Raw genomic sequence first — 24,732 nt, forward strand, 5'->3', positions numbered from 1 at the left:
GCAGCACTAGACTTTAGTGCTTGGGCCATAAGTATCGTTCATGGGGGTTTGAGAAGGAGAGGGGTTGATTGGGGGGGTTGTTTTGTTTAAATCCACAGTTCTTTGTTTTGAGAAAGAATTGAGGAAAATATACTTTCTCACTTTAAATGTTGGCAAATATATATAAAATATAAAATATAAATATATATATATAAATATGCACACTCTCAGGTACATTTTGTTGTGTTTTAGAAATCTGTGGTTTGAATATTTGCATTATATTTGTTTTTTCCACAACAGTGACTTTTTAGAAACATATGCCATGGCATTTTCTTGGTGCCTCCAGTCTGAATTTCCCAAGCACCTATCAATTTGTGCTTCTCCCATTTTAGAGATGTGTATAAAAAATATCATTCACAATCTTCCTGGATTCTTCTACTTTTTCCATATCAAAGGGCTTCCATTCCATGAAGGAAAGAGAATCAGCCCACACTCACAAGACCTTAATGGTTGCTGAGAAATTTGAAGGACAAAAGAAAATTAGAAAAGTGAAAAAAAAAGGATCAGTGCATTGATGTTTTGCTTTCTGGGGAGCCTAGATTTAAAATAGGTTCAGTTGGGTTTTGTACAGATCACCATTTTGCAGGTAGAAAGTGACTGGAAAACACCTACATTTCTTTTGGAACATTAAAGTAGAGAACTCCTACATAAAGACATAATTGTTCTATAAATGTATTTGCTTTTGGTTTTAATTATTTTTAATGTTGTGGTATTTTGTCAATAGTATATATTGTAAAATGTAACTATCTGACATTGTTATAAGCCCTTTATGATTGGGGTATTTTTTGTTTTCTGACTAGAGTTTTGTTCAGTCCAAAATGGGGTCTTACCTTACTGCTGAACAGGTTTAGGGGGCTGTTGTCCATTCTAAGAACACAGAGACATCACCTTGTAAAGAACAGTGGGAAGCCTTGCCTTCTCATGGAATTGGAATAGAATCACTGCTTCATGGTAATTAGGTCTGTCTCCTGTCTCCCTGGATCAGCAGATGTTTAGACTTATTGTCCCCTTTAAAAAATCTGGTTTATTTTATTTTACTTTTTTTTAGCTGTCAACAGTGTGTTCTGTAAAATCTAACAAAATGTTTTTAAGATGTGTTTGATCTGTGTGACAACTATACTGTTCCGTTTATTTTAAAATTCCTAAAGTCCAAAAATATTTATATGCAGAATTTTCTGTGTTGAGAATATGAAAAGGCCACGAATTTGGTTAGTTACCACTGAGTTGTTCTAGTCTAAGCCTTTTTTGCTGCTTGTGTATCATTCTTTTTCAATGTATATATAATTATGGACTGCAAAAAGAAAAAAAAAAGGCATTTATATGTCTAGTAGAAGGAATAAGCTTATTTATATTATAGTGTTAAAAAAGTCTGATGTATTCAAGTGACTTACATTATACCGCATGCAAACACACAGTGTACATTCCATCTAAGAAGGGATGCCATGCTATTTGTTTTGAAGAAGTAATTAAAGCTGTTCTCTTTTCAGTAGAGCATATGCCACAAAGACTGAGAGGTGGAAATAGTTCTTAGTCAATTTTTTAAAATGCAGATTGTTACTGAAAGCCAGAAAACATTGTGGAAAACTTGAGTGCTTTCAGAATTGTGGGGTTTTCTACAAAAGGGCAGCAAAGGGGTAAAACTGCTCCTTCACCCAAGGATATTTTGCTGGAAAAGAAAACAGCACCCCTACCAAAATCCCATCTGACTGAGAAGTGTGCAGTGCAGGCTGTGCCAAGTGAACACGACTGACCATTTGTTACTGCCTGGCATTGGCTTGTTTTGGTTTATTATATTTGGACATTCAAAAGACAAATTCTGCCTTGCTCAGAGTCTGTGAAACACAAATGCGTTTTAATAACATGGCATCCCCTTATGAAAACTTTACACCAGCCATGTATGAATATACAGTATCTAAATACTGTGTTGCAGTTGTGTTATGTGCATTATAAGTGTGAATAACATGTAGCACAGTTTCTTTTCACAGAACCTTAAATTTCCGTATCTTTTAAATATGTTTGCTTTTCAGTATTTTGTATAGTAAATATAGATGGTTTTGACTAAATGCTTTATTTATTTAATAGCAAAAACTGTGCCAAGAGATCCCCCTGTTAATTAAAGTTTTACTAGTTCAGAAAGTATATTTCTTTCTTCTTGTTGTGGATTTCAGGGGCCTATTGCAATTGCTGTCAGTGCTTGCAGATGCCACTGGTGAAAAGAGCTTGCATTAACATTTTTGGGAACAGGATCAGGAAATTACGTATGGGCTGGGTATGCTTTGGTCTAATATTTAAAATATCAAGTTTCAAACTTGAATTTCTTGTCCCCTGCTGTTGGACCTGTGTTGAGTAACTGATATTTCATCTTGCTATTAATTCTAAAAACTTTTCCTTAAAAAAAATAAAAATATTGGTTTAAGTTGTTCAAAACCATAGCTGAATCAAAATTCGAAAGAGTTTAGTCTCTGGTTGAACAAAACATTTACTTCCAAAGAAAAACATACCAGAGTTGAGTATATTGTTAATATTGAAAAGTAAAATGGACTGGCATTAAGTAATTTCAGATGAAAACTCCAGACTTCTCACTTCCTTCTTCTGTTTTTACAGAAGAAATGAAAGTTACAAAATGAAGTCAATCTTGAAATTTACACTATTTGCTGAAAAAATTCAATTGAAAAATTTTGCTCATCTCTACCAGCTGCAATTCTGGGGAGGGCAGTGTTTTGAAAAGAAGGGTTGCTAAGATCTTCTTGCAGCTTCAAGACCACAACAGAAATTAACCTGAGCTAAGGCTGTGAAGTAAAATCTCTGTCCCAGTGAAATCTCTGGCAAGGCTGCCAGGTTCCCACTGGCTGCAGGGTGCCTGTAATTTCATTCCAGGAAGGTGGGTTTGAAATCTACACAATGCTCAGTCAGTAACTTCAGTATTTATTTTTTTCTGCATCTTACTGCTGACGGGTTTGCTAACAGTAAATGGAAGTTTGCTGTAAGAGATCAAGCTGGTAAATTAATTAAGATTAGCAGCAAAAACTCTTTACACTGATGTTATTGGAGGCCCTCAAGGCACTCCCAAATGTCTTTGAAACAGCCACATATCATTTAGTCATTGTTAGAAATGGAGACCCAGTTCTGCCCTTGGATGATGAGGTACAGATTCTCCTGGCATATTGGCAGACCAGCCCCAAATATATCACAAAATATATGACTTCTATTATGGTCTTTCTACTCTAGTCATCGTGAGCATAGAACAGCAATGTTTAGCTGGAGAAGTACTTCTAAAGGTGTGTGTGTTGTATGTGTGTATGTATATGTACATATATATGTGTGAGTGTGTTCTCTGGCAGAAGTTAGTGAGTGGAGCAAGATGGATTCTGACAGAGGTGATTTTTTCTAAAGAGATGAGCACTGTGTGTGCTCAACAGTCCACAAGTTGCCACGTAAACACGGAGCTCTGATGAATGCATACTGTTCTCCATATGTCATCGTGTACCTCAATTACTGAGTGACAGATTTCATTTGTATTCCAATTAACAGGAAAGTTGGGCCCCTTTGGGCCTAGATTATACTTGAGAAAAATTCATCATGCTAGAAAATTTGCAAAAACATTCACCATAATTTTTGCCTGGAGTACAGGCAAGAATGTTCATGTTTGGAAACATGTCAGCTAATCAAGTCTCACCTTTAATTACCTTGATGCAATTCATCAAGATCTGAAAATACAGTTTCAAACATGACTTATTCATGGCTTTGCTGGGAACCAAGTCTTATTCAGCATCCTATTAATTGTCAGACTTTGGTTTTGGCTTTTTTTTTTTTTTTTTTTTTTTTTTTTTTTTTTTTTTTTTTTTTTTTTATTATACCAGCAGAAACATGTTTGAAAATCCATAAACTAAAAATTGAACTTAATGTGTTTTCTAAATAGCTTCTGGAAGAAGATATCTTTCCTAACGCACTTAACAGCAAAACCAGCCTCTATTTATGACATAATAATGTATTTTGTTTGCATATTTTAACAGATGTTGAGTTGATTTGATTTAGAAGAGTCTGGGGATTTTTTTTTGTTGTTTTTCTGTGCACATTTAAAATGTGCTTAAAGTGGTCTAAAAGGAACAGAGAAAAATAAATTATATTGAAATTATTCAATATACATTGAAATACATCTTATTTGAAGCTTGGATTGTAGTTATTAAATAATGAGGTTTTCAATGATGCTTTAATTTACTTTTGTGTTTCTATACATTTCTAGATAATTCAATCCTAAATGAGCTGAAATGATAGGAGACACATGGATGAAGTCTTCTAATTTCTTTGTTTTAAACTAGCAGGATTTAAGGAATATTCAGGCAGATTACTGTGAGGGTTAGAGCTGTGAAGAAAGACTGGCAAGGGAAAGATGGAACGATTTGAGAAGTGTAGGGACAACACAGAACTGTCCAACAGAGGGGCTGGGGGAGACACGCCAGAGGCAGGAAAATCCTGCATGGAGAAGTTTTATTCCTTTTATGAATCTCTTATGGTACAGTTTTTGCTCATAAAACATCAACAGCAGCTTGTAGAACGCTTTTCACTGGGAAAACTTGAAAGACTTTCTTAAAGAGTGAATCTCCAGTGTGCAGGGGGAGGCACAAGGCAGGGAAGTTGCAGATAATCACGGGCTGTGGCAGAAAAAGGAAGGATCCCTGTTTTCCTGAGTTCCCTGTCCAAGCTGAGGGAAATGTTTTTGGAAGCAGAGGTGTTTCTACAGATGTTTTGAATATTCCTTAGAACGCATTTTGAATAGTGGCATCAGTTCATTTTCTCTTTGATTACAAACACACAAAAATTGGTCAAATGTTACCCAAAGTTTCATTATCTGTCCTGATTTTTCTAAACACTAAGCACTAACTATGCCTGTGAAATCTACTGACACAGGATAATCTTTATACCACAAGGAATGACAGACTGGGTCTGTTGGTTGTCTCATCAGGCTGGTGTTCTGGGGTCTGAGAGTCGAAAGTTCCAGAAGATTTTTACGGATGTTGAAGACATAATGTTAAGGAGCTTCATAAATTTGGCGATGGGCAAACATTAACAATAGCAGGCATACTGGTAATGATGTGCATTGTGCTTTCTGCTTTTTAGGACATGTCTGTGAGGTAGGGTGTGTGTCTTCTTTTGAGTGCCTAGTCCATAGAGACAAAGCTGCCTCTAATTACTACCAGCTAAGGGATGTACGTACTCCTTTGGTGTTGTATTTTGTGGATGAAGATATGGGTTCAGATCCTTCTGGTGCTGAGTGCTTATTCTTGCATTTAATCCTTCCTATTCTGTTCTATTCACCAAGTATAGCATGCTGAGGCTTTGTGAATTTTCTAATAAAACATCTAACAAACTGGGCCAAATTTGTTTTCAGCTTCATAAATGGAAGCAGAAGAGCCCCATGCATGTCTTGGAATTTGGATCTTAAAAATGCAGTTTGCTATGATTCATCATTTTTTCTTGTACTAATTTCAGATATTTGATAAGCTCTTTTTATGGTTTACAAGTTTAAAAAGACAAATAAAACTTTGTAGATTAAAACATTGGTTTGGAGGTTGTATTTTGTCTGCTCTCTGATGATCTGTGAATAGCCTTTTTTCTGTGGGCTTCAGCTTAAACCTACAGAGTGACTTTGGAGTGGGTGTTTATAGTTCTTTGCTTGCTTGTTCACAGGGTAAGGCTGTTGATAGATGAATAAAGTGCCACTTGAGGTTGTTAACAACCATGACTGGTAATGCTAGTTCGACTAAGATAAACAGTGAAATGCTACGGCAATTAGCATTAAGGTCTCACTTGGCCAGCGCTGATTTTCAAAGCCATAGATATGGAGCTCTATAGATACCCGCGGCTGGGGGGTCGGGAGCTGTTCTCATCCCATGGCTGGGAGGTCTGGAGCTGTTCTCATCCCATGGCTGGGAGGTCTGGAGCTGTTCTCATCCCATGGCTGGGAGGTCTGGAGCTGTTCTCATCCCTGCTCCGAGTGCTGGGGACTCCTGTATGGTGTGTGCACACAGCATCTCTGCATGCTCAACGTGCCAGTAGGAAGCAGGAGTACAAAAACTGTAATGTTTCAGTCCAAAGCAATTAACCCTCTCACCCTGCGAGGAGTGGAGGGGAGGAAAAGCCCAATTACAGAGGCTCAGAGTTTCCAGTAAGTGCAAAAGTATGAAGGGAAGCAATAAGGCAGCACTGTGGGCCTCACATTCCTCCGGTCTCTTTATAGACTTTTCAGGGAATATTTTTTACTTTTGATGTCTATAATCACAACTTGCTGTTTGAGTGTGCCATCTGCTAGGGCCACAACCATCAATGGCTCTGAGCATGTGACTTCCATAGGTTTCACCAAAAATTCTGTGCAGCTTTACTGGATCAACAGAAGTCCTTCAATTTATATTCTCATGTAATCAGGGCCCTGGAACACTCAGAGCTTGCAGTGGTCAGGGACAGGTTTTATTGGAACTTTCCTGGTCTAATAAATGCATGCTAAAATAAATTAATTTAAAGATTGCAGTCTTGATATCTTACAAGCCTGAAACATGGAGTCATTTTAGCTGGTAACTGAATTAAAAGAACAAGTCATTGTGTTTTCAGGAGCAGGGCAAGACTTTAATTCCTTTCTCTGCTAAAAACATCATTTCTGCAGCCCCTCTTGCTGTAACTGAGTCAGGAATTCGGCATTCACAGGATATTATGTGTCTGCTGATCTTTCTAACAATAGGTAATGAAGTTTGTTTTACTTGGAGCCTGTGTTCCTTTGGATATTGCTCCTGTAGCCTGCAACTGCAAAGGAAATCCACTGCACAGCAGATCTCACCGCGAGCGTCCTGCGTGCCCTCTTACTCATCTCCCCAGGGATGTGAGGATGGAGCCACTCCAAAGGAATGCTCCAAAATTTCTTCTGCCTGGCACACAAGAGGTATGTTCACTATGTCTGTGACACCAACAGGGAAAACTGAGGAGCCAAAGCCATTGAGACCAGTGACTGTTCCTTGTCCCCTAGAGGGGTGTCAGTGTCTCAGTGTCTGATCACCCCCTCAGCCCCAGAACTGCATTTCTCTGGAGGCTCTGGCACGTGTGACAAGCAGGTGCAGTAAGGCCTTAGATTCCAGAATACTCTTCCATCCCTTTAGTCAGTTTAGAAAGATGTCACCATGAAAAGAACAAGACAATTTTTTGCTGTTGACTTCCTGTTGTGCCCTTTCATGGGTTTAAAACCCACTTATCTGAAAGTGTGCAGTTACATTTTGTCCTTTTTCATCATTTAAATGCATCTTCTTGATCTGAAGAAATAAAAGCAATTTAAAAATTAGAGATTTTGTTTTCATATGTGCTGCCAAGTCTGATACTGCAAAGTAACTGCTGAATTGGCACAAGCAGTTTGAGAGAGCCAGCAGATTTAGGAAGGGAGAAGATAAACCTTATTATGTTTCTTTGCCAAAGGAGAAAAGAAACGATATTGACTTAAATGTGGGAAATTTAAAAGGGGCCATATGTTCTCACTTTGTGCTTTGTTTCTAATAGATAGACAGAAATCTTTGAAGTGTGGATTGGCACAGTAGGGTGCATGCTTCTGTAGAGAAAAGATGCTAAATGGGGAGGATGTGAGGGGGCACATGAAACTCTATTAGCCATGCAACAGCAAAGAGAGAAAGGCAAATCCAATGATAATGTACATCTGTTTCAGGGAATTTATAAGCTTTGAACATTTTTTATGTGCAGATAAGTGGATCCTTTTCTTACCATAACTTAGAACTTCAAAGCAGATTGTGTGGATAATGCAAATTGCTGAAATATGAGATTTTCCTACAAAGAGGTTTCCAAAAAAGAAAAAAAAAAAAGAATTAAGGCTAATTGATGCCACAGTCTTTTATGTACAGTGTAAAAACTCTACAAAAATTGATTTTTATGAACTAAGAAATTGATGAAAAAATATTGAAGTCTGCTGTTTGCATTCAGGGACTGTAGTTTGAAACTGAGTTTCTGTGAATTAAACATTTGTCTCTGATACTACTGCAGCAATATTGTAACATAAATTAAGATATGTAGCCAAGCTGTAATTGTATCAAAGTCTGGCATGTCATAGGAATGTAAAACTCATGAGTGTGGCATGATGTGCAGCACCTGACATTAACATCACTGTCAAGGTAGCAAAGCAGGGATTTCTAGAATATGAGAAAAAAAAAATTATTATAAGAGACAAAAACTAATGGAGGGAGGCAGGAGGTGGAGGATACTGATATGGTTAAACCCTGGGAGTAGATGAATGTGTAACTTCTTAACTGCTCAGAAAAATTAGTTGCTCTCTGAGCTGGGAGGTTACAGCCAGACTTGGGGATGCCAGCTGCATTCCATTTGGGAGATATGAATGTCCCAGCTGAAAGGCCAAGGCTGTGACACCCTGTGCAAGAAATGACATCAGCCAAGGGATTTTGAAGACCTTCATTTATTAGATGTAGTGCATAGGGGCATTCCCTTCCTCCCTGGGCAGACTAGGGCTACAGAGCCAGCTTTGTCCTCCTTCCTGTGCTGTAAATAGGGGGGCTGAGGCTTAACCTGGTGCTGAACACAGAGGCAACCAGGAGTGGGAGCTCATGCCTCATTCCTGAGTCTTTCCCCAATTTTGGCTTCATTGGCCAGCTGGGCCAATATCAGGAGATATATTTTTTCCTGTATTTTAGTACAGGACACAACCTCAGTCCTGGAGTATTTTTTTTAATTCCTAAATCCTTGCACAATCTTGATCACTGTGTGCCATGGCAAGCTGTTGGAAAAGTGCCAGGTCTTGATATCCTGAAATAATCTATGTATCTTCATACTTCATGTCCAGGGCTTGTTCTTCTGCCAGAACCAGCTCTGTCCCCTCACTTCATGCTGACAATGACTCAAAAATGCTTCCCCCTCACCCCTGCAGGTAAGATTGCCCTGAGAAGGTTTGTTTTTTGGTTTTGGTGGTTTTTTTTTTTTTTTTGGTTTGTTTCTTTTTTTTTTTTTGGTTTTTTTTTTTTTTTGGTTTTTTTTTTTTTTTTTTTTTTTGGTTTTTTTTTTTTTTTTAGCATTTTGTCTCTGAAGGGTAGCCCTGTGATGGGATCAGCACCCTGAGACTGTGGGATTCCTCCCCGTCCCTGGCCATGTGGGAAAACTCCCATGAGGTAATGAAACAATTTACCTCATGATTTGGGCTAAAATGTTTGGTTTTAGGCAATCAGCAAGGGCTGGCAGAGGATGAAACTCGAGGCAGTCCCGCCCTTTGTACTTCGGGGCGTACCCCAGCAGCAGGGAAAGGGCAGTAGGCAGCGATGCTGCAAAGAACAGCTGTATGCCATCAGACTAAAGATAGAAACATGAAGCATGTGGACTAATTAAGTTCCCAAGTGGCAGCGTACAAAGTGTACAGACCAAACAGAACAGTGCTTTCTGCTTGTTTTGATCAGCTCTGTTCCGATCACTTTGATGAAAATCGCCGCTTGATTTGTCGCTGGCTGTGGCTGCGAGGGAGCGCTCGCAGCCCGGGCTCGGGGCAGCCATCCCTGCACCCAGCAGTGCCTGGGCCCGCCCCTGCCTGCAAGGGGACCCTCAGCAGCACCGAGGGTCAGGGGAAAAGTGTGAAAAATGCTCAGGACTTTTGAATTAAGTTTCTTGCTTTATATTTTTTTCCCAGTCAAGTATAATTTTAGACAGTTTCACCCTAAATAGGATGAAGTGGGCATGCTCTGACCAGGTTAGCACAACAGGATGGACTTTAATTTTTTATTTTCCCTCCTCTGATGTCTTTCAGTCATTTCTTTTTTTCCTTCAGGGGGCCCAGCAAACTCTTGGTGAGGTCTGTCAGCTTGGTTTCCTAACTGGTTTGTTGCCCTGGTAACTTTTGATGTAGACTGCATATGAGCCAGAATTCACCACACCCCCCACACCCTCCTACCCTGCTTTTTTTCCTCAGAGTTCTGGGTGGAAAACTACCTTAAAGGATAAACATGAAGAGAAAAATTAATCTGAAAATCATCTTCCATGTGGAAAATTTATTTGTGATGCATCAAAGTCTCTTACTTTCCAGCAGGAGGCAGAAGGGACACTTTGGGGCAGTAATCCCATCAGCTGCTCTAGCAAGTTCCAAGAAAGGCTTGGCTCAAGTGTGGTTTTGCAGCAGGTTATAAGTTGTAAAGCTTGAGGGGCTGTGACAGGTTTAAAATGTTTGCTTTTAATGATGCTCAGCTAGGGACTGAAGGATGAAAATGCTCAACATGGAGAGATGCTCTTTTTCTAAGTATAATAGTCAGCTTTAAGTTTGCCTTGCTAAGCTGCTTCAATTCAAAGCACAGGACAGACATTCTTTTAGTCCAGTACAGCATCCAGTGAACTCTGGAATTTAAATTTAACTCTATTTTAATTCCAGACTTGATCTCTCAGCTGAAACCTTGAGTTTTTCATTGCTGGCTACTTCCTGCCTGATCACCAGCAATCCAGTTATGACAAGATACACACACTTTCTTTATTGTGACCTTTTTTCCAAGGTGTTCCTGATTTAATCTTTTAACAGTCCCATTTTTCAGTGTTTGAGATCTAAGTGCTCAACCCAAACTTTTTTAACTTCTACCCGTGAGTAACTGACTCCTTGAGGGAACTATGAGTGAGCAAAGCTACATCTTCATGCACAGGAGACCTGATGTCCTGTAAGCTGTCAGGCCCTGGAACATACAAACACATTGTTAAGGCTGCTGGGCTGTGGATGAATCAAATAAAAATATTGCTATTTTTTTACAGTAAGAGCCTAAATTGCTCATGTATTTTGTTAGATTCAGCTAAGTCCTTAATAATTTTGTTTGATATTGTAGTACCTCAATTAGCAATAAGTGTCAGCTTTTATTTGCTGTATTAGCCATTTGCAATAGATTGATTTTTTTCCCTCTTCCTTGTTTGCTTATTGCTGATGGAGTTCAAATGTCTAAATTCTACTTCTGAGCTTCTTTGGGAAGGAGACAAGTGTGTAGATGATATTTTTAGATGGATATGTGTAATAATCCAAAGTCTGGTAGCATTTCTTAGGTCTTTAAAGACAGGTGAAATGGTTTTCTCCCAAAATTGCAGAAGTGCAGCTGGGGAAAGATAAATGAGAATCTGACATTACAGTGGTACAATGTCCTAGAGCTGTAGTGCCAAGTGAAAAATGCAACATAGCCCTTGTTTTCTGGAAGATTTCACAGAAGTGTTTGGGTCACTGCTGTGTCAGCACTGCATGTGCCAGCACAGCATGGAGCAAATGGACCAGTTTCCAGAGTTTACAGCTACAGGAGATCGGTTCATTACGCCAGCAATAAAAGGGTTTACTTATGAAATTTTCAGAGATCATGATACAGCATAAAGGTCCCAAATCTGTGCTAACAAATATTACCAAAAGAGGCAATGCTAGCAGGTATTTCAACATAGCAGTACAGTTCAGACAGCAGCCAGTGCTGCACGTGTGTGTGGGATGGGATAAACTCCTGAGTGTTGAGAAGTTTCTTCCCAAGGCTTCTCAGCACCAGAGAGTGCCTTGAGAAATGCAGCAAACAGGTGATCCTGCCTTCTCCAAAGCCCTCAGGCCTTTGTGCTGGGTGGTGGTCTCACTATTGGGATTCTGGTGATTCTTTTTGCTCTTACTGACTGCAGAGTATTTAGGCTTCCACTTTTGCTTGTGGCTGGTTCAGTCTTCTAATATGGGGTGGAATTTCAGAGCAGGTGGGAGGCTTTGCTTTTGCTCTTGGGGAGCTACTGTGCATGTTCAAGTAAGATACTGGGGTGTCAGAGGGTCCTGGCAGTGCTGCAAGGAGGCTGCAGGGCTTGCAGGAGCAGCAGGAGCTGCAGCCTGGCCTGGGGGGGCTGCAGTCCCTGCTGGCTGCAGCACACTAAGTTCTGGGGCTGGCTGAAACCATGCCTAGAAATAAGCCCTAGCAGGCTGGGCAATTTCCCTGATGCCTGAACACATAAAAAATAGTAGAGAAATGACTGCTGCTGCTACAGATGAGAGTGTAGTTTGTAGATGTGGGCATCTTAAACTGGCACAACACTGCATGAGAACCTACCTTTACCTTCCCATCTCTAGTCTGCTGCTAGACATCTTTTACAAAACCAAACAGGGCTTCTTGCAGTTGATACTGACAACTATTTCCTTAACAAAGAGCTAATGCTTAATGAGAATATTTGTGGTGATTTGACCAGACCTTATTTTGGGCTCACGAAAAAAGGAGCATAAGTATGGCTTATAGATGGTGTGGTTTTCTGTGTTTGGCCTTCGAAACAAAGGGATCACACAGGACTTCACCTGGCTAATCCTTATGCCTCCAAACAGTTCTTTTCAACAACATCTGATAGGCAGCCTGAAATTTGGGCCATGGTGTGGGACTTGGGCAATAGCAGCAAAGCAGGTGGGAAGTGAATGTGATGCTGAGAAACAGTTCTTAAAAATGTTCAACCTTCAAGTGCAGCAAAACCCTAAAATGTGAAATTTCTTTTGCTGGGAGTGATATAAATAACATTGAGAACACTTTTTTTTTCTGTTAAACATTTTAATCCTGGCATTTTGGCCAGTTAATAATGATAGTGAAACTAGAAATATTCACTTGTCTCTTAGAGATCAACACATCCTTAGAGTTTTCTAAGGTAGACTGAGTCAGTGCTTTGACAGGGAGGGAATCTCACTGGAATATTGTTGAAAGCAGAGAGCAGAATAACAATGAGTGTCAGGAGCACTGAGGGTTCATAGGAGTTGAATTCAGAGGGCAATAGTGACAGAGACTAAACTCCAAAAGGCAGAAATAAAAAGATTAAGTCACACACACAACTTTATATAGTCAGAAGGTGCTATGGAAACCTGCCAAGTCTGTCAAAAAAGCCTGTACTAACAATGGTATTTTTAGGCGATATCATTCTCCTCAAAATCCACATTAATTCATGAGAGTTTTCTTTTCCCTGACACTCAAAATATTTGCTGGAAAACCTCTTCTGTTCTTTTGCAAGACCCTGTCAGCCAAGGGGAAAGGACTGATGCTCTAAGGCTTCCATTCTCAAACCTGGCATATTTCAGGAGCCGTCTCTGAAAACTCAGTGCTCTTTGGTCAGAGGCATCCTTTTCATTTGTTTGGCTCTAGCAGCCCAGGTAAGTTTTTTCATCTAATGTGTGTTTGGATTGTATAGGCACAAAGGACAAAATATAACCATGTACTGAACCATCTTTCACCCTGGGTACCTACAAACTTGCTCATTCTGCTGCTCGGTAATGGCAGCAAACTCAGAACCTTTACAACAAAATGGGCTCAGGTGTTTGTTTGTGCCACTTCAGAGGCACAAACTACCTTTCTGATTTCTTCAATATTTCAAGTTGCATTGACAGTTTATAGGTTTGGATCTTTGCAAGAAACCAGAAGGGGTCGTTTGGATCAACCCACTGTGTGAGTGATTTGCTCTCTATCCTTGGCCCACTTTTAGCTTGGTTTCTGCATCTTTCAAAGTAAGCTTCAAACCATGCCATTGGTGGAGAAGGGCTTCCTTGAAATATGGTCTTAATAAAAGGTTTATTCAGTGAAAGCTTAACTGGATAGAGATTGCTGGCAGTTTAATGAAGGTAGGCTAACGAGGATTGTCTATTGGCTGCCTGCACACTTTGGGCCAGAGGAAAAGGCTTGTTCTGAGTAGAGCTATATGGGTTTCACCCACACACAGTCTCATCTGTGAGTTTTTGCACAGCCATCTTCAAAACTCCATTATTAATTTCTTTCCAAGACAGGCATTGACGTGGTTTATGCCAAACTTAAATTTTAGGTCAGTCAGAACTTCACAAGCTTGAATAAATAAAAGCAAGGTAGACAAGGTTTAGCTCTTAAAACTCTCTGTGGCAATGCTTAGCTGCCTGGCAGAATTAGGATCACCTGGGCTCCACTGAGCACTAAGAGCAGATCAGCGGCTGTAGAGGTGCCACCTGGGCAGCAGAGTAATAGCCCTGGAGAAGCTTCTGTGGCAGTGGAGGGCAGTTACAGGATTAGACACACAAAATCCCATCCAAACTCACAGTAAAATCAAATGGAATCTTTCCTTCCACTGACAGAAGCTGGATCAGGCCTCCCATGAATTGTAATGAATAGTTATATTAATCCACTGCTATGTAGCTGTGAAAATCTTGCATCCCCTTCTCTGGGATGACGGTGCAAGGCTAAATCACCATGGATATTCGATTGCATTCTGGCTCATGTAGCTGTAAGAGCATTACCAGGCAGCATTTTATCTGAGACAAGTGCTCTCTACAGTACTCACAACAAATCTCAACTTATTGAAACTCCAGTGATTAAATGTTTTACAGATCCCTGCAACATCAGAAGACTCTATGCAATAGGCATGGCTGTTTTCAATATGATCTCATAGGGATGTGATTACCATTTTGGCTCTCTTCTCACAGCCATTTAAGTGGACCTTCAAGGAAGTGTAACCCTTTCACTTTCAGATTTTTTTAGTATGCAAAACACTTGCTCAAGGGTAAAAGCCTTGAGTACAAAACCTATAACACCAGAGCCAAAGAGCCAAACTGATCATATCTGTGCTGGTCTTGAGCACAAAAGCAGTTATTTGTGTTGTTTTGGAAAAATTCAGGTCCTAAACTGAAAATAAAGTCTTTCTATAGCAGAAGGTCTGGACTAAACACATTCCTCCTGAATTGGTTGTGGTTAAGTGTTTGACATATGTTCTTGTGTTGGCACCAATTATTGATAAAATTCTGTTTGAAAGGAGTAGCCAACACTGCAGTTTGTGCATAGTCCATTCACATCCAGTTACTTAAAATGTAGTTCTTGCAGATTAACAGTGTGACCAAAGTTTTCATTCCCCTCCTTTTGGAGCAGGCACATTACAAATGCACATCAAAGAAAATGAGCTCTGTTCTGACTTACAGTCTGGGCATGTTCCTGACAAACCACATCTGATGAAGAGTCTTAAAGAAATAGCATAAGCAACACTGCCAGCAGCAAAACAACAAAAGGGCTGGCCCCTTCCACCAGTGAAAGGAGGCTGGTTAATCAAAGGATTTTGTGCCAGGGAGAGGGACTGTGCACTTTATGTTGAAGCAATGCAGTCAAGTGATACATATGCAATGACCTAGCTTGGCAGCATTTGAACAAATCACATTTAATTACGTATCTTTTCCTCTCATGATATTCTTCTCAGTTCCACTGCAGTCTGGGAAATCAATAACAAATGTTCATTTTGAATGTCTCTGTTCTCTAGCCTTGGACTAATTATTCACATTCCTTCTGTCCTTATAAGGATAGGGCAGCTCTTCACTTCAAACAATGAAAGAAAACACGCAAAGCAAACCTCCCTTCCCAGTATTCAAAACAACAGGAATGTGAGTTCTGAACCAGATCTGGCCTTTCCTCTTGTGCTGTGTGGCACCTTCTGACAAGGTATGCCCGGCCTCCTCCCAGGGCTATTGGCACTTTTTGTGTCTGTTATGGTGCTGAAGAAATCACCTTTGATTTCATGATCAGAGTGAGCTGCTGAGCCAAGTGTCCGCAAGGAACTGGGACAGCTCTGTTTTATTGCTGGCTATTTGCTCTCATGGCCAAACCAAATAACATCTCTCATTGCACAATTCCTTTATCTACTGCATAGGAATGATCATGTTTTTCTAAATCCCTCTCAGTGACCTGTGAGTGAAAAACACGATGCATGCACTACCAGTATCATTATTAGCGAGGTGATGCTGGGGGTTGTGACACTTAAGAGTGTGCAAAGTCACAGGTGAGAAACAAAAAAGCTCTTTAAATAAAGGATGTGTTCAAGCCACTGTAGTTTAGGCCCTGGGGCCCATTTTTAACAGACTGCAATGAGATCTGGCTTGTTTTTTTACTGGGAACAAAATGTTTATACAGGTTTGGTGAAAATGGCAAAGATTTTCACATATCCATGGGGAAAGCAGTAGTATTTCTTTAAGGGGAAAAAAAAAAAAAGAGCAAACTACAAGTTCCCCAGGTCTTGGCAAATCATGAGGCGTTTTTCATTTTGTAACATCAAAGTCGGCTCCTCTTCTTTGATGTCTTCGCATGCTGTTTAAGGTAAAGCATGAATGAAGAAATGTCAATCTGCAAGGTGTCCATGTAGTTTATGCTGAACACTGAAGAGGACTTGTAGATAAAAGGCAAACACAAGGTTTGATAATGAATGTCCAACAAGGAGGTGTGCATATCTAAAAGGAAACACTCAGCTGGAGAACAGCTCTGCAAACCTCAAAACTCTGCTTAGCCCAAGTTTAAGAGATTAAGAAAAAGTGGATTTTTTAAAAAGTGTGGAACCAAGACAGGAATTCTGTAAAAATCCTTGTTGTTCTATAAGAAATGAATGTTCTTTCATTGGCTTTACTCAACAATAATAAATGTGCCACCAACTGTGCTTAATTTGACAATGTGTAATTTTGAGAAGATACAGAGTTAATGCTGGGAAAAGCATCAGAGAGGAAAGTCTAAACCAGCACAGTGCATTTTGGAAATCTATAGCGGCTGCTTTGTGGTCTCTAGTGTCTGAACACTGGCAAAAGCTGTATGCTGAATCAAACAAAAGAAAGTGTCAATTATTTAACTCGGTTTGTTCCGAGGATCTAGAAACTCTAACAGAGTGATAGTCACTTGGGGAGGCTGAGCAGTGTTGGGATGAAGGGGAAGGCACTTTCTGGACCCAAACCCCATAATTTTCAGGAGCATGACATCCAGTGATGTTGCTAGAAACTTAGCTGCAGAAGAGTGTGTTTCTACTCTATCTTCCAGCTGCTAGCATTAAATTTATGCTTCCTTTTCATTATTTCTGAAGCCGTAAAAAGTTGGTTTGATGAACTGCGCGTGCGTTGCTTGATTTACTCACAGAGCAAGTGCAGCGGGCGCGCTGCCCTGGAGAAGGGAGCGCCCAGGGGGGCTGCAAGCAGAGCCCAGGCTCTGCGCCAGCCAGGCTCTGTGCTGAGACAGCTCTGCAGGGGTCCCCTCTGAAATACAGCAATGTCTTAATAATACCATCTGTCTGCTGCAAACAGGACCGAGACAGCAAAACAGTTTAGATTGATGGACAGGGCATAGAAACCTTGCAATGGTGCCTGTAACTGTGGGGTGTATCTGAATAAGGCATGTATATAGGTGAGTTTCCAGGCATAGCCAGGCTGCTTTTGTGTGTATTGACCTGTATGACACTGAGTCTTGCCCATTAAGATCAGAAATACCTGTCAGAACATAGAAATGACTGGATGTTTCATGCATGATAGTTAAGGAATAGATATCCACAGGAATCCAGGGAAATAGGAGGTAAAACTGCATAGTCAAGGCACTTACTTATATTCTCATCAGGCTTTTCTTCAGTTAGTTGAGAGTAACCATGAGAAAACAATATTTACTAGCACTTTGAATATGGGGGAGAGGCAATCATAAACATTGAGTGACTTTTTCTGTTTAAGAACATATATCCAGAGCTGCCTAAAAATCCCTGGAAATTTTGTAGCCTTGGAATAATAACTTATAAAAGAGAAATGAGGGTATAATGCGTGGGAACATTGACACCTTATCTGTTTTCATTCTTACATGAGGGACATCTTGTAAGAAGATAACAATATTATTGAAGAGAATGCCTACGTTTTCTCTGGAAAGCTATCTATCACTCTAAAGAATCATCTCTTGTATTTCTTGAAATTTTCTTCCTCTCTATTCTACTTTAACAAAATAATGTGCAGAGACGAAAATGAAAATCTGGATAAAAGGGGACCTTTACTTCCTTCCACATCTCCTTGCCTGATTCAGACTATTTTGACTGAAGAGGATTAGGTATGGAAGAGGTTTGGGGAAAGTCCAAAGTCAACACTGAGACATGTTTTTTCTCAGTTAAGGTGGGACAAAAGTGAAAAGAGATCATCTGATTTTGAGTTCTATGAGCTGGCTATAGTACCTGCTAAACCTACAGATCATGGATACAAGCAAGAGAGATCTGGCCCAATTTTAAATCTCAACTGCTAAATAATTCCTCTAAACTTGGGGTTTTTTTCAGAGTTTTATCATCAACATGTGTGTTTCATGTCCAATAAAGAAATGCCTGGGAAAGTTCAAGAGTGGGAAAGCCTTCCTGTAGATGGTGTGCAACTGCATCACCCTTTGGAGAGCTCTTGGACAAATTCCTACTGAATGTCATTGCACACAGATAGAGCCTCACTGAGCCAAAGCTTCAGGACCATGTTTTGGGGTTTGAACAGAATATGGGAGCAAGAAAAAAGATCCTTGTGCAGCAGTGGTTACAGGAGCAGAACTAACACCTAGCATTGTATAGGAGCAGTAAAATAGAGGGTGGGGTCTTCATTCTTGCATCAAGCTCTCACAAAGGTCTATAGTCACATCTCATGCTCTCAGGCATAAGGGCACAGCTACAGAAAATGTTTCTGCAATAATCTGACTGATCAGGCCAAAGGGGTGACCCATAGCAAGAGGAACAGCTGAAATAATATGTTTGGTCATAAGCTGGTGTGCAACATCTGAGACTTTCCAACTTAAGGTCTAAAAGAAATGCCGGAGGTCTCTTGCTGCCTTTCAAAACTTAGGCTTAATTTGAAGTGCAATTGGATTGGATAGTTCTAAAAAATGATAACAATATCTAAGAAAAGAGATGGCAAAAATATTCCTGAGACACTGTCAAGGACTTCAGACATGTTCCTAGTGCAATGAGGGGCTTCAATTTACCCTCCAGTTCACCTTAGCTGCCTCTGGAGCAGGTGCCAGGGAAGCTGTCACAGAGTGAAATTAAGCCCAGCCTGTAGAGCTCCTCTGGGCTGCTGAGCATATTCAAGTCTATCCTGTCACACAAGCACTGAGCTGTAGCCAGACTGGGTTAAGAATAATTTGATACTCTGAATGCAACCATCACACCTCTCATGGCATTGTGGATATTTTCTTCACTAAGAGCCATGCTAGTATGCTGAAGGATTTGATGCACTATTTATAGAAACTCTGGATTCAGCAGACAACAGCATAAACGTTAGTATTGCATTTGCAGAAGAAAATTTTAATTTAGATTATTATACTTGTTTTCCTGAAGAATTGCAGTTACACAGAACTGCAGTCTGAAACTGACACTATTTTGTCAAATTAAGTCCCATTCTTATACAGTTTTCATCTTTTTGGTTGAACAGTTACAAGGAACACCTGCATTCACTTTGTTTGTCTAGTATACATCCAAATATTTGCTGGGAAATATAACTTTTGAGAAGAGAGATTAGATTTCAAGCTCTGAGTCTTAAATGTCATCTCTGTGAAAACTACTGACAGTCAGTAGGTGGAGAGTTACTATTGTCTGACAATGATATTCACGGGGAGAAACTTCAAAATGCAACGCAGAAGAAAAGAATTTCAAGACTCTCAGAAGACTTTGGAAGTAAGAAAGTTTTACCCCTCAACACTTGTGGAGAAGGGACTGTATTTTTTCTAGGAGGGCAAATCACCTCATTTTGTCATGATTCTCTCTCTGTTCAATTTCTTCAGACAAAGGGACTTGAAAGAGGACTGGCAGGTAAGGGGTTGGCATTTGAATCTAAAAGCTAGAAGCACCAGTGGATTAATTAGTTTAAAGCATACTCCCTCTCTCAGACTGCAGTATGCTTCAACGGGGTGCACAGTGCTTCAGCCCACACTGGGGGTGATGAGGATGAGTTGTTTTGTATCGTGTGTTCTGTAGCTGGGTCTAAAAGCCCTATTCAGCTTCAGCTGTGTGAGGCACTTCATACAAATCTTATGCAAAGATAATCCCTGCTTAATAGAGCAGATCTGTTATGGAATCTGAGTCTGTCACACTCTAGCTCTGCGGTTCAGGTCTGTTGACACAGGAAGGCAGATGTCATTGCAATAGCAGAAAAAGTGGGGATCTTCTTACATTTTCTGACACTAGAAGGTATGTGATAACCAAAGCCTCCCCCCTTCCCAATTTTAAAATTTTCTATCCCTTTAATCCCTTTTATATAATTTTTAAAGTTTTTAGCTCTAAGAGCTTTGATCTGTTTTGTCCCTAGAGAACAGCCATGGTTTTGTTCTGTCCCTCCTCTTGTTCCTTTTGTCTGCTTCACACTCTTCTGTCTTTATAGTTGCTTCTTGTTCAGCACAGTGTCATATGTTGTGCTTCCTGAACCTGCAACTTCCCTCCACACTCAAAAGCACGGTTGTTAACAGAATGTACAGCCTGTCCCCTTTCCCAGTTCTCTGAAACCTCCAGCAGCTCCAGGGCAGTCCCCTCCTGGGACACTCTGAACGGGAAGCAGCTCCTGGCTGACCCACTGTCTGTTTGTTTGCTGCTCTCCCTGGACTGCAGGGCTCCTTGGATCCACCTCTGTCTCCTGTGGGGCAGAAAACTCCGACAGCACTTAACAAGCAGTGACTGGTAACAATAAGAAGAGTCTTCAAAGAGTTATATTTACATGTAAAAAGACACAGGGACATTTATGTATACCAGATGGCCCAAAGCAGGTGGATATTATAATGTAGCTGAGGATTACTGCAATGCCAGAGGAGGAGAGTGATGTTGTTACTAAAACAGCACCTCAGGGTCCTAACCTGGGCTGTGTTGTGACTCCTGTTTTGCTGGCACCGTACAAATGTATCATGTCAGTCACTGACACGAGGAGATCACAATCTAAACAGACAAGATAATTACAGACTGCAGTGGTTACAGAAAGACTTTCAAAGGTCCTGCAGTCTGCCGGAGCTGGGACTCCAGCTCAAGGCATCTTAATGCAAACTGAGCCTCTTGGTCATTAGTCCTTGCTGCTGTTGTCTGAATGGACTGGTTTGTTTATTTGCCCTGGATCCTGAAGATCCCTTAGGCTGCAGCCCCCAGCTCTGTCTGTAAACAAAGGGATCATTAGGAGCCAAGCACCTTAATCTTTTAAAGGCTCTGTGTATTCATTCTAAAAATCTTACCATGGGAAAAAAAAAATTAAAAAGAAGGTTTTACAGAAGGGGCTGATTTGTGGCAGCGCTGAAGGTACAAAATGTTGTGTTTATGTCATATATCTAGGTGCTGCTGCAAGCTTTTTGTCACCCATTGCACCACCAAATGGACTGAGCCCACAGGATGCTGCAGGTTGTACTAATGCTCAGAGACCCTTCACACTGTAGCTGTGGCATTCCTGGAGTGAACCATGCCTGAAGAACATGAGGAATTTCAGACTCCACCTGAGTGCTTCTGTCTGAGGTTACTCAAATGGTGACTAAATTAAATCTTAAAAGAGCTTTAGAGGGGATCCTGGGATAAGCAGAACTCTGAGGGCAGAGTGGGCAAGAGTTTCTGGAAAAGGAAGTCCTGCCCCTGACCTGCTACAGTTCAATGAGATGTCAATAAACATGTGCACATCTATATATCGATTTTCAAAAGACCATTTTGAACATTACACACAAAATGCTATTGAAGAAACTGCATTGCAAAAATGTGGACAGGTTATTTTACTGAAAACTGGGTAAAATACAGGAAATAAAGGACTGAGCTTAGCGGTCATTTCTCTATTGGTGGAGACAGAATTCTGGTCTAGGTGCACCACTGGCCTAGTCCAGTATTTCTTATATTCTGGAATCAGTCACGGTCTCTTTTGCAGACTAAGTTTGAAAAATGGCCATGTGAATGAATGTCCTCTGTGTTACCCAGAAGCAACTGAGAGTATTCTCCTCTCTGTGTTTAGTCAGGAGGGATTTCCAAAGGAGTGGTATGTACTTTATGCAGAACTACAAAGAGTCGACTTTGGGCCATTCTTGTTTGACTAACTTAGAAACTTCTGAAGTAAATCCTAAATTCCTGCAGGATCTGGATGTCAGTGTCTTGATCTTGGAGCACCTGGCAGCTAATTTACTTGTGGAGAGACAATTCATTTTTACTGTTTCTGAATTTTGGTTGAAAACTGCATTGGACTGGGTAGCTTTTTACCACAAAAGTCATTGAACGCCTTACTGAAGAAATAAAGGGCAAATGATCTCTAGGAGACCCAAAAGGGATGATAGTAATTTTCAGTTTATTATGAAGAGAAAATACATCTGGAGTGATCAAAGCTAAAAGCTTTGCCTTCTGGAGCCAAGGCAGCCCCTATGATGAGCAGGCATATTGTGGCACACCTGGAGGTGAGCCATGGGTCGGATGCCTGAGTCTTATATTTTAAATTTTCCATTTAGAGGAGGGGAGTAAAAATGAGAGCAAAGCCAAAGGAGGGGCAGGAGCTGAAAATAAATAGAGCAGTGTTTAAAACAGACCAAAGGATCCCATCCCCAGCCAGCACAACTTTGCTGTTGGGTCTCACATGCTGCCACAAGTTTTCAAAACCACCAACAACCTTGTCTCACTACAGAAGGAATAAAAAGAACTTTAGCTCCTGCTCAGTGTCTCTCCTGGAACAAAAATTTTCAGTGTCAGTCAAGCTGGTTCCTTTTTTTTGACAGAAGAAAGAATTTTCCAACATGTTATGGAAGAGGGGGAGCAATGTAGAATGTTCTTTGTAACCTAAGGTACTAGGAACTGTAGTTTAAGTGTGTTAGCCTCCTGAAATGGGAGCCTGGAAGACAAGCAGAGCAGGAGCACATGTTTTGTGACTCCAAGGCAACTGGAACTGTAAATGAAAGGTATTCCTTCAAGGAACCTTGAGCCTCAAAGGATCATTTGATATCACATCATATCATGAGTAAAGAGAATATCCTAAATGACCTGACTAGAAGAATGGGACATCCAGAGCTGTGACAAGAGTACTCTGAAATTATAGGAGACATTTGAATTGAAGATTTGAAATGGGAGAAAGTATTTGCTACCACAAAATGCCAGTGAAAGCAAAGACAAGAGTACAGCTTTATTTGTGAGAATTAGAGGTCTTTGTGCTCTTGATGTATTTAACAGTTCTTATGTAAATTCAAGCAGAGGAGGCATTCTGTGAGCCCTTAGTACAAACCAGGATAATACTACATTCCTTGTAAAAGATGCATATAAGTGTCATTTAAGCTCCTTCAGGTCCAGCAGAGAAAAATCTATAATAGTGGAGAAGAGTGATGGGATTAGAAAATAGCTGCTCAGGATGATGAACCTCTAAGAGAACTGTCTTTTCCAATGGCTTCATTCCTTGAGGTGTGTCAAACCAGACGCCTGAGGTATGTCCTGGGCTGTGATGGGGTAAGAGTCCAGAAGATGGACAGCTTTTTATAGGCCTCAGATCCAATCAAAAAGGTGCTGTCAGGGAGGTTTGGGTGGGCAGGATGGACTCTGTGCTGTGCTGGGGTCTGTGTGACTCCTCGTGGCTGAGCTCTGCTCTGCTGTGCAGGGTCAATGCCTGTGGATGGACAGAGCCCCAGCGCATTCGGGGTGTAGGAACCTCTTGACTGGAGTGAAAACCATGGACTACTCTCAGCCTGACCACCCAGTCCATGTGTTCCTGCAAGAAGGAGGAGTGCTGGGAACTAAATAAGTGACAATAACAGTAACTGGGTATTTCCCTACTGGACCAAAGCTGATACTTGTGTCTTATCAATGCTAACAGCATTTCTGGTTTGCTGCACTCCTTCTGCCTCTCAGTGCCTGAAAGGAGACTGATGAGAGCCAAGCAGGTCTGTTTTGGTGGTTTTAATCCTTTGATTCTTCTTTTCATTCTGCAAATGCCATATGAATGAAAAGGGAATATCCATCCAACTTGAGGCTTCGAAACTAGGGGAGGCATTTGACTAATGTGTCATAATGTAAGTTCCAGTTTAAGCCACAGGAGAAGCCTAAAATGAGGCCAGGGTGTTCAAAAAAAGCTTTGGAGATGTTTTTTTTTTTTTTTTTCTTTAGATGTGTTGTAACTTGACAGTAAAGATGCTCCTAATTCTTCAAGTACAGTCAATGTAGACATCCAAATCATTTGGCTCTTTTCATGCTGAATTACTGCCACATGAAGTGGAAACCAGTGAATGACTCTCTTCCTTTACTCTGCTCTTGTTAAGCCTCCCTCACCCCCCTTGCCTTGGTGTAAGGAATACAGAACTAAAGATCCATCAGGTCTAATGAAGTCTTGCCCTTTACAGATCCAAATTCACCTCTTTTTTCCCTTCTCTCTGAAGCACTTCTTGGTAAAACAACTAAGCTGAATTAGATTCTATTTTAAAATGGCCTGCCGCTGACAGCCTCAGTTCTACAAGCAGTTGAAAATGGCTGGCAAACCTTTATACAAACAGCATGCAAAACATCACACAAAGCCCAGGGAAGAAATGGCTTTAGATGTAGGGATTATAAAAGAGTGAATACAATTTTAAGATAAAATACAAGTGATTAAGTTAATGATGGATAATTTCACCAGTTTGAAAACTATAATTAATAGGAATTAATTGTGTATTTAGACATTTAGCATAACTCCACTAAAAACACTACATCAAACATAATGATATTGGAAGCCTATATAATGAAGAAATGATCCAGATGTTCATAAAAGCTTATGAAGCTTTAGAAAAAAAGGGGCTGCATGAAGAAGCTCTAATGATAAAAAGATGCCACTTGCTGTTCTGCTCTTCTTTTAAATACATCCTTTCTGAAATAATGATTATCATTTGCACTTTCATCTTAAGTGAAATAGCATATGGCTTTGGCTGATTAAAGCCCCCTCCTGGTATTAATCAGCATCTTAGTATCATGTTTCTAATGGAGGCAGCAGTT

Source organism: Vidua chalybeata, chromosome 11 (assembly GCF_026979565.1).
Source record: "Vidua chalybeata isolate OUT-0048 chromosome 11, bVidCha1 merged haplotype, whole genome shotgun sequence".
In the NCBI taxonomy this organism is placed as follows: domain Eukaryota; kingdom Metazoa; phylum Chordata; class Aves; order Passeriformes; family Viduidae; genus Vidua; species Vidua chalybeata.